Source organism: Rhodamnia argentea, chromosome 1, assembly GCF_020921035.1.
Source record: "Rhodamnia argentea isolate NSW1041297 chromosome 1, ASM2092103v1, whole genome shotgun sequence".
In the NCBI taxonomy this organism is placed as follows: domain Eukaryota; kingdom Viridiplantae; phylum Streptophyta; class Magnoliopsida; order Myrtales; family Myrtaceae; genus Rhodamnia; species Rhodamnia argentea.
In genome coordinates, this window is record NC_063150.1 from 30,877,284 (window position 1) to 30,886,712 (window position 9,429).

The following is a 9,429-nucleotide window of genomic DNA, read 5'->3' on the forward strand; positions in this document are numbered from 1 at the left end:
CCTGGACTTCCGAGCCCTTAGAGATTTGCAAGATTAAGCATGTTTCCTGCTTTCTTTATTTAATTTTTTTTTTTTAAAAATTCGTTTTGAAGTTTTGGTGAGTCGTACAAATTTAGTTTAATTTATAATCATGCGCTGCACAATGTGGAATGGCTCTCGGCGTTGTCAAATTAGGCCAACTTATTAATTGAGGATAATATTCAAAACTATGTCATTTGTATCTTGCTAAATCATTTTGAATCGGACATTAGAGAAGACGGGGGTGTGAAAAGACCCCAGGTGGAATCCTAAGTCGATAAATAGTGATTTTCTCGTAATAGCAGTCGCAGACGACTTGTATCGGAATGATTTTAGGACATGGGTTGTATCGCGATGGGGAATACTTTTCACACTTGTTAATCCGCTCCTCATCAAACGCACTACCGGCCCGACGTCCGCCGACCCGCCGGGCACTTTGACCTCACCGGGGGGTCGTCGGCTCCTCCCCTTGCGTCCCCTCTCTCTTCTCTCTCTAGGGCGAGTTCCGCCGGAAAGCCTACGCATGCAGAGACACGCGATGGACAAAGCCACATGCGGGGGCGTTGAGGTTAGGTAGGGGCGTGGAGAGAGAAGGGATGATGCGATCGGCTTTCGGTTCATAATTGCTCGGCGTTGAGATTTGGAGATGGAAGAAAGAAGAAGGGACATGCCGTCGGCGCATGTGGACGAGAAAGTGGCAGGTTCAACGAGAGAAATCCCGACCCACGAACACTCCCATACGTCCCAACCATTTAATAAGCGCCAACCTGTACGGACCAAATATCTTCTTCTTTTTCTTTTTCCGTCAAATAAGAAAAGTAGATTTTCTCTTTCTTTTTTTCTGCCTCTTTTTAAAGTACAGGTGTCGATCCCGCATTTATGATATTAATATCCCCCACCCTCTAATCATTTTATCGGTAGGATCGCATGCTTATGGGTAAATAAATTTTCTTTAAACGACATTTTTTGGGACTATACTATGTGATTCGAATGTGGAAAACGAAACATCATGTGGGATCCATTTGTTTGACAAAAAATGAGTGATTTGAAATTTTTTTTTCTGAAACCGATCGCTCATCTTGTTTTAAATAATTAGTATTTTCATAGACAATGAAAATATTCTTCTTCTATCCATTGTTCTAAGCGATACAAATAATCATTTTTTATATAATCTTTTAGAGACCATACATTGTTCGCGAAATAAGCGGAACCGTAAAATTGCTGAAATGTTCTCTCTGTAACCCTCGTTCAAAATTCTGCGAGAACTTATACACGCTTTGCTTTTATACATCTTTTAACTGTAATTTTCGTTGAAAAAGGTAATTTCTTTATTTAAGATAACCCCGGAACAAAGGAGGTCTCCAGAAATTTGATTGCTTCCACCTATTTGGATGTGGAAAGATAATTTTCCTCTGTAAAATGTATAGCGGCCTAAAAATCGGATCGGATAACCTAGGGGTTGCTCCGATGGCTACCTTTACCACTTGTGAAGGGTAAAGGTGGTGAATTCAATTTCCCAACTTCTCAAGGGGGTGGGGTTGAGGACGTTGTAAGCGAAGGAGCAGGATTTCGCAATCTGTACATAACTCATAACGCTCACAATAAAATAAAATAGGATAAGATGGAACTAGAAAAAAAAAATCAGATTGGATCTTATTCTTATTTTTAACAGTTAATTGTATAAAAAAAAATAGTAGCGATATAGTCCAAAAAATGGCTACAACCCGTAGGATGAGAATTTTCAATTTCTCCGACCGACATGTACGGTAAAAGCACAGAATACTCTATTATTGATTCTCGACGACTAGTCATATATACCATTATTAAGACTCTTATGTTTTTAATCTTTGACCCCAAAAAAAAAAAAATGAATTTTATATTTTTAGAGAATCTCAATTTTTTTTTCCTTCTAAAAAATATCTCTAGTAGCTTATTTTACGGACCAAACAAACGTGAGCAGTCAACTGCCGTGTCAAATGTGTGTGAACATGCTAGTTTAGGATGAAACGAGTGCCGCCTTTGCTAGGTTAAGGGAAAGGAAATTTAGGCACATCGGCCTGCCCGCTCTAGCTGCTGCAACCTCGAGCCACCGTTCGATCGAAACAACGCATGCCCCCGCCACGCGACATCCGCACCACGGGAGCTCGAGGCCGGAGGAGTCCATGGAACCACCTAGACGATTTCTCTCGCGGAGCGGCGTTTCTTCTCCATCGAAACATCATGGTATTCGGCGTTTCTTACGAGCTTGTCTTTCTAAGTGATGAAGTTTTTTTTGGCTTTATGATCAAAAAGACCTTCCACATAAGCTTTAGACAAGCAAACATGGAAGTTGAGAGACATTTTTTGTTAAGGTTGATGTCTTGTATTCTGTTATCCAAGAGATTATGAGACGGTTCCAAAAGGCCCCCTGACAACGGGACAGCACGGGGGTCCTGCTCCCCGGTGAGCGGGCGGGGGTCCCGGGGGGCTGCCCCTGCGGGGGTCGGGAGTCAGCGCCCTTGAGCCGCCAGAGGCGTTTTATGTTCGATCATAGAAGGATTTCTATGGGAAAGTTAAATATTTTAGGCTATGTGGGTAATTTTGTAATTTGTGCCGTGTAGGGTTTCGCTATGTATATTTTCGGTGAAACATGTCTCAAAAGATTGAGAGAGTGTGAGAAAAAGCGGTTGTACACTTTTCTACGTTATTAGTAAAACGGATCTCATCTCCCCGTGGACGTAGGTAGACGGAACATCTCCCCTGCAGAACCACGTAAATTCTTGTGTTATGCGAATTTCCATTATTTTCTTGCATTGTTGATAGGATCAAATTTAGATATTCGACACTTTTCTCATCTAGAAAGGGGTGCCCAAGTCAATACCAAACTTTTTTTTTTCCTATGAACAAGAGAGTTCTGAATAGATAATCCAATGTTTCAACATCACGAGCCCCCATAAGGCAAGAAGCAATGATGTTCAACCTCTCTATCAGCTGGGAAAAGTGTCAAAAAATTCTTAAATCTATTACATTATTGTCAATTCGATTCTAAACATTTTGCTTTTATACTAATTGATTTCATCCCACCAATTTTGATCGAAATCACTAATTTGGACGCCTGGTTGTCCCACGTGGCACGGCTAGCACTGACATTGACATTTTCTTATATATTAATATATATTTTTTAATATTTTTAATATTTTGTCTTTTTTCTATAATTTCATTATTATTTCTACGAGGGCGAGGCAATCCTCACCGGCATTGGGCGAGGGCGTCGCGGCCCTCGTAGGCTGCTAGCGAGAGCTAGTGGGCCCTCAATGAAAAAAAATGGTGTACGTAAAAGAAAAAGAAAGAAAAAAAGAAAAAACCAAAAAAATCATTAGAAATATTTAAAATATATATATAAAAAGTCTACTTCAATGCTAGTCGTGTCATGCAAGACAACCGGCGTCCACGTTAGTATTTTTGATCAAAATTAGCTAGATTGACTCAATTGACATATATGCAAAAAGTTTAGAATTAAATTGACACTAATGCGGTAGGTTTATGACTTTTTTGACATTTTCCTTCAATGTTTCCACATCAGCCCACACAATGCAAGAAGCATTAATGTTCAACCCAATGTTGGATGTTACCCATCAGATCTTTAATTTAGGATGAACTTTCTTAACGATTGAATAGTTTGAAAGCGTGTAACAAAAGTTCGATACCTCACTGAAGATGTCGCCAAGAGGAAACTCAAGTCCTAGCTCCGTTAACATTTCTAGTTGGACTCGCTTTCACTCGAAACATTAAATTAATAAATTATAAGTTAATTTGGATATAATAACTGCTTTATAGCAAATCAATTTTTCGATGTTGTACTTGTCTAACACAATTCACACTCTATTCTAACATAAACCACCTTCCTAACTCCAGTTTAGAAGACCTCACTGGGATGCTTCATGGGATTCTTACCAATTTTAGAGCTGTTATGCCTCTTCTCAGCATGCTTCATGGGGTTCACAACAAGAAGTTCCTGCATTTTTCTTCTCTTGGTCGATGGCGAATCCCCACAGAAATCCCCATTAATCTAATCAAGTTCATTGCATATGGGAGTAGAAAGGGTTTGTATATGCATATATAGTAAGAGGTCATCACTGTTAGCATTTGACGCACAAACTATAATGAAGTAAAGAGTAAAAGTGAGAAAGAGAATATCGAGACACAAAATTCATCCTATTTCACTTTTAAATTAGGGCTACATCTAACAAGAGATTTCTCCCGTGCTTTCATACCGATGGAGAATATGAATCATACTCCCAACAATCACACAGTCGACAAAAACAATTTTCCCAACTAAAGAGAATATATCCCTCTATAGATACATCACTCGACGCTCTCTCGACCCACCTCAAGTGAATGCTACAAGAACCGAAGCCCGTGAAAACGGATAACTTCTGAAAACATGCAATTCTCAAGCAGAAGGCCCTTCTCTAGATCCGTCAAGAAGTTCTGTTTATACTTTCATGAAAAGGGAAGCTTTCAACTGATGGAAAAAAACTCCATGCAACCTTCTCCTCTTAACGCCAACCGCCCATAGATGACCAAGTGCATCAGGAAGTAAGAAAATCATTGTAGAACTGATGGTCAAAGTTGGACCGATGCACGTGCTGTCGGTCAGCTTTCACAACTAGAACACAGACCAAGAAATTTAATTAACTGACCTAAGTAAATTCAAACCTTTCGCTATCACAGAACCATCACGTCTTCCTCCCATTGGCTCCAGGAACAAGACAACCCCCAACCAGAAACCCTACGTCTCTTTTCTCTCCTTTCTTAATCCTACTTTGGTGTAGTTTCGACATCAAGCGCGGCTCGAGCCTACGTAATCGCAGGTTTCGCTTCTTTTCTTTTCTTTTTTATTCGTTAGATATGAAGATAACAGCACTTATCTCCGGTTTTAGGGTTTTCGTACAGGCCCTGCCGAATCCGTACGGCGTCCTTCGGAGCCGGACGGCGGGGGGTCAATGCCAAAAACCCTCCTAAAGTGTCTGCTTCGACGTCGTTTTAGGAGACGATCTGTTTTCCAATGAATAGAAAGCCTGCATGCACCGGAGAAAACGTGATAAAAAGTGGGGCATAGCTACGAGATAACGACGGGGGACGTTGGCCCATGTCTCGTTATTTATTGAAAAAAAGAAGAGAGCTGTCGCTAAACGGAGTTTAAAAAGTGATTCTTGAAAGATGATGATGATGATCACTTCCTCCTAAGTTTGGAGGATACTTTTGTATATTAATAGCTTCGCTTGGAGTGTTGCTCGGGAAAGCGGTAGTGAGAAAAGTGCCATGCACGAGCCAAAGACAGAGAATTACGTAAGTGGGTGTGCAAGTACGTGGATGTGAGAGGTTGCTTTTGGTATAAGATTCAAGAAGGCCATTCATTCGAACGGGGAAGAAGTGTTGGAAAAGTTCTAAACTTGTTGCATTGGTATTGATTTAGTTTTTAAAGCTTTTCATTTCTCTAATTTAATCATAAACCTTTTGATCTAAAGTCTATTTATTCTTCCGGCTAGTTTTAGCTGCTGATGTGGATGCTAACTGTTGCATGTGGCGACAAGGCCAGCCCTCGCCCGTCATCGAAGGAAAAGCGGAGAAAAGAGAGAGAACTTACCTTACAAAAAAAAAAAAATTAAAAAATTAAGATTTATTAAAATATTATTTAAAAAAATTCACGTCAGTAATATCCAATCAAAACTAGTCGAAATGACTAAATTGACCCGAAGTCAAAAGGTTCAAAATTAAATTGGCACGATTAAAAGATTTAAAACTAAATTGACACTGATGCAATATGTTTAAGATTTTTTTGACACTTTTTCTTATTAAAATGTAGGGGGCATTTAGTATGATGGGTGACTCTAGAAGTCCTTATTACCTTGTTTGAGTTGTATTTGACAATTGTAGTCGAGTGGAATCGAATCGAACCGAATTCAAAATCGCATCTTCTCTTCGCGGGTGTGCGTGCACGCTTTCACATTGGAAATCTCACCTGGGATATGGTACACCTGTACCGCAGAACTCTCCTGTATAGGCTTGCGAAAATTGTGGTAGAACTCGCATTAAAATTAGGACATCTACGCCTCGAGACGGAATTTGTAGGACGTAACTACAAAATCCACCGACTAAGTTCATGGGATCGGGGGCATGATGGATTGTATATCTAGGTATTACGACAATACACAAGTCAATAGCACTTTTAGCAAGAAATTTCACTAATTTCGGGAAAAAAAAAAGCACAAAGTGAAAACTTACGAGAGAGAGAGAGGTGTCACAAGAATTATCAAATATCACCATGAAACAACTTTCTTTATCATGAAAAAGTACCAAAAAAAAGTTTTAAAACTTTTTTGTATTGGCACAAATTGAATCCATTTAATCAATTTTGATCGAAATTCATTAACGTAGATAACGGTCACCCTATATGGCATGGTCAATGCCAATGTAGATATATTTATATGACATCATATCAATTTTTTGAATTTCTTAAAATTTTGTGTTTTTTTCTTTTTTTTTCCTTCTATTTTGGCTAGCCCGGGTCGTGGCCCTTACCCATTGGCCAACAAGGGTCCTTGTCGACCCTCGTAGGGAAAAAAAATAAAACAAAAACTTTACTTCTTTTAAGATTGTAAAAAAAATATCCACGTTGTAGTATGATTGACGTCCATGTCGGCGATTTTCGATCAAAATTTGCCTAATGGATTGAATTGATATAAATGCAAAAAGTTTAGAACTAAATTGCTTCAATTCAAAGGTGTAAGACTGAATTGTTACCGACGCAATAAGTTTAAGGCTTTTTTGATACTTTTCCCTTTCTTATCATCAACAAGCATTTTCCAAGTCGGTTTAAGAAAATAAAAGAGAAAGAAGATAAGAATAAGTGCATACTTACATATACCGAGGTATAAAATCTCAATGCGCCCCCTAAACAAAGAGAGATTTTCGAACGTTTCCGAATCACGGCACTTCTCGTCCACCCCAGTCGGTCGCCACATTGGTCCGGCGAGGACACTTTTACATCCAATAATTGAGTTAAGAATACCGAACATCTCCTTTTAGGAAGCCCACCCAAATCCTCGTGTGGTCAAAATCTGGAGATCTTTCGTTGTCCCTTGAAGAGGCCAACAAGTCCAGATGCCGACCTGATGAAGCCACATGTCGAGTTTAGGGCGTGAGGGTACATTGGATCAGTACAAAATCGATCGTAATGTGTACCAAACCACACATGTTGCCCTACCCCCTCTGCCTTTTGTCCATTTTCAGCTCTCCATCCACCCAACACACTGCTTCTTGGAGGGGTCATGCATTGTGGGATCACTCTATAGGACCTAAAAATCTTGCCGTGTTCAATCCACATATCTCTCTCTCTCTCTCTCTCTCCCTCTCTCTCTCTCTCTCTCCATATATATATATCGCGCAGACAATTTTTGGAAAAATTTGGCCAGAAGAGCTACATTGGACTTTCGCCCAAGGGTCTAGGACTAAAGTGGCAGAGTTGCAGAGTTTAGGACTAAATTAGTATCCATATAATAAGTTTGTGGCTAATTGGACAAATTCCCCACCGTCTCTTGAATGAGAACCCTCGACCATCTATGCGAGGGACAATGGTGTTTTTTTTTTTTTTTGGGGGGGTCTAAAAGGGATAATGTTTAGGAGTGAATTGACAAAACTGTAATAATTTCAGGATATTGTGGACAGTTTCTCTAGTAGTAAATTAAACAACATGAATCGTTATTGTTGAGGATTCATTAACACCAAATTTGAGAAATACACAAAAGTACCAAACCAAAGTGATGTTGATGTATTGGTTGTGCCTAAAATGCACCAACACACACTACTTTGCATTAGCATACACACATGTAAAAAAAAAAAAAGAGAAATGAAATCATGTAGAATTTACTTCCTTATGTACAAAATTTCAAGGGGTGCACTCTCTGCTGCAAACATTAAGATTTGTGGGGATCTCACTCTTTATTAATGTCAGTCTTTATTATTGTAAATTAGTTAAATGCCAGAACTAATCTGGCTTGCCCAAGTCAATAATCTCTTGGCATCCTAGGGCAAAAGTCCTGATTGGGTTTGAACTTTGCAAAATTAGATGGAACATAATGAATTTTGGTTTAAGGTTCTTGTCCCCCAAATAAAAATAGCTGTTGACCCACCAGCAGAGTGTAAGCTTGCAAAAAACCCTCAATTAGCCAAAAAAAAAAAAAGGAAAAAGTTTAATTGAAGCCATGGTAATGGCCGTCCCATAATGAAAATACAAAAGAACATCCAGTATTTTACAATGCCACCGCTGCCATCATTTCTTATAATGAATCATGATGCAAGAAAGTGTCGCCTTTATGAATAATTTAAGTAGGCAGGACTTAGAATTCTATCTTGTTTTTTTTTTTTTTTTTTTGGTCTTTTTTATGTAACTGGTGTTGGTCAGAAAACAATAATCTTGGATGGACTCATTTTTCAACTTCCATCATAATTCAAATTTCATCATTTGACATTTGTCCTATGTTTTTTTCCCAATTTCACTGCATCCCTTTTGCTTACATACCTAACTTGGAACTATAGTACATAGAGAAAAAAAAATTAGATTTGAGAATAGAATGTCTTTGCCGTAACCTGTCTAAGTAATCTACTACAAAATCTGTGAAGTTGGTTTAGTGTCGAGTTAAAAAAAAATTGCAAGTGTGGATAAGGTGCATGGTTTCAAGTTTCGGCTCGAGTCGTAACTTTTATCCGATGTGTGAAATTAAGTAGATGTATCATTAATCAAAATTTATATATTTATTCAAAAAAACAATGCAAAAGGTAGATCATAAAATGACCCTCGTAGGCTAGGAAAAGCTCGACTCTAGGAGAAGCATACCATACATTAGTCTCTGTCGATTTATCTATCCTTATTCGTTGGTGATATTATTCTACTTCCCGTGCAAAGAGCAAGTTCTCAGACTCTCCATTTTACCATTTAGAGAGGAAAATGCACAAAATTTGTTTGTCATTGCTGGGAAATCTTCTGTTAGCCCCGCACTGAAATTAGTACGGGTGATCGGTTTTCGGTCCGATCCGGTCCCATCCAGGAACCAAACTAGACAGGAAGGACTGGTTCCCAGTTTCTCGAACCATGAATCGGGCCGGATGATCTTAGAACTGGACTATCTACTCTGATTCGATTATCGGGCGGTCGAATGAAATCGGGGAATTATTGTTAGGAGCAAGCAACGGACTTTAATTTTAATATGTTAATTAAAACTACATTTGCATTTAAGAAATAACAAATAAATAAAACACAATAAGTCGGGTCCTGGTAGTTTGATTCCTTCTGAAACTAGGAATCGAATTGGCACCTTTAGGAATTGGACCAAATCGGTAAAAAATTAAATAAAAAATAATTGGTCCGGT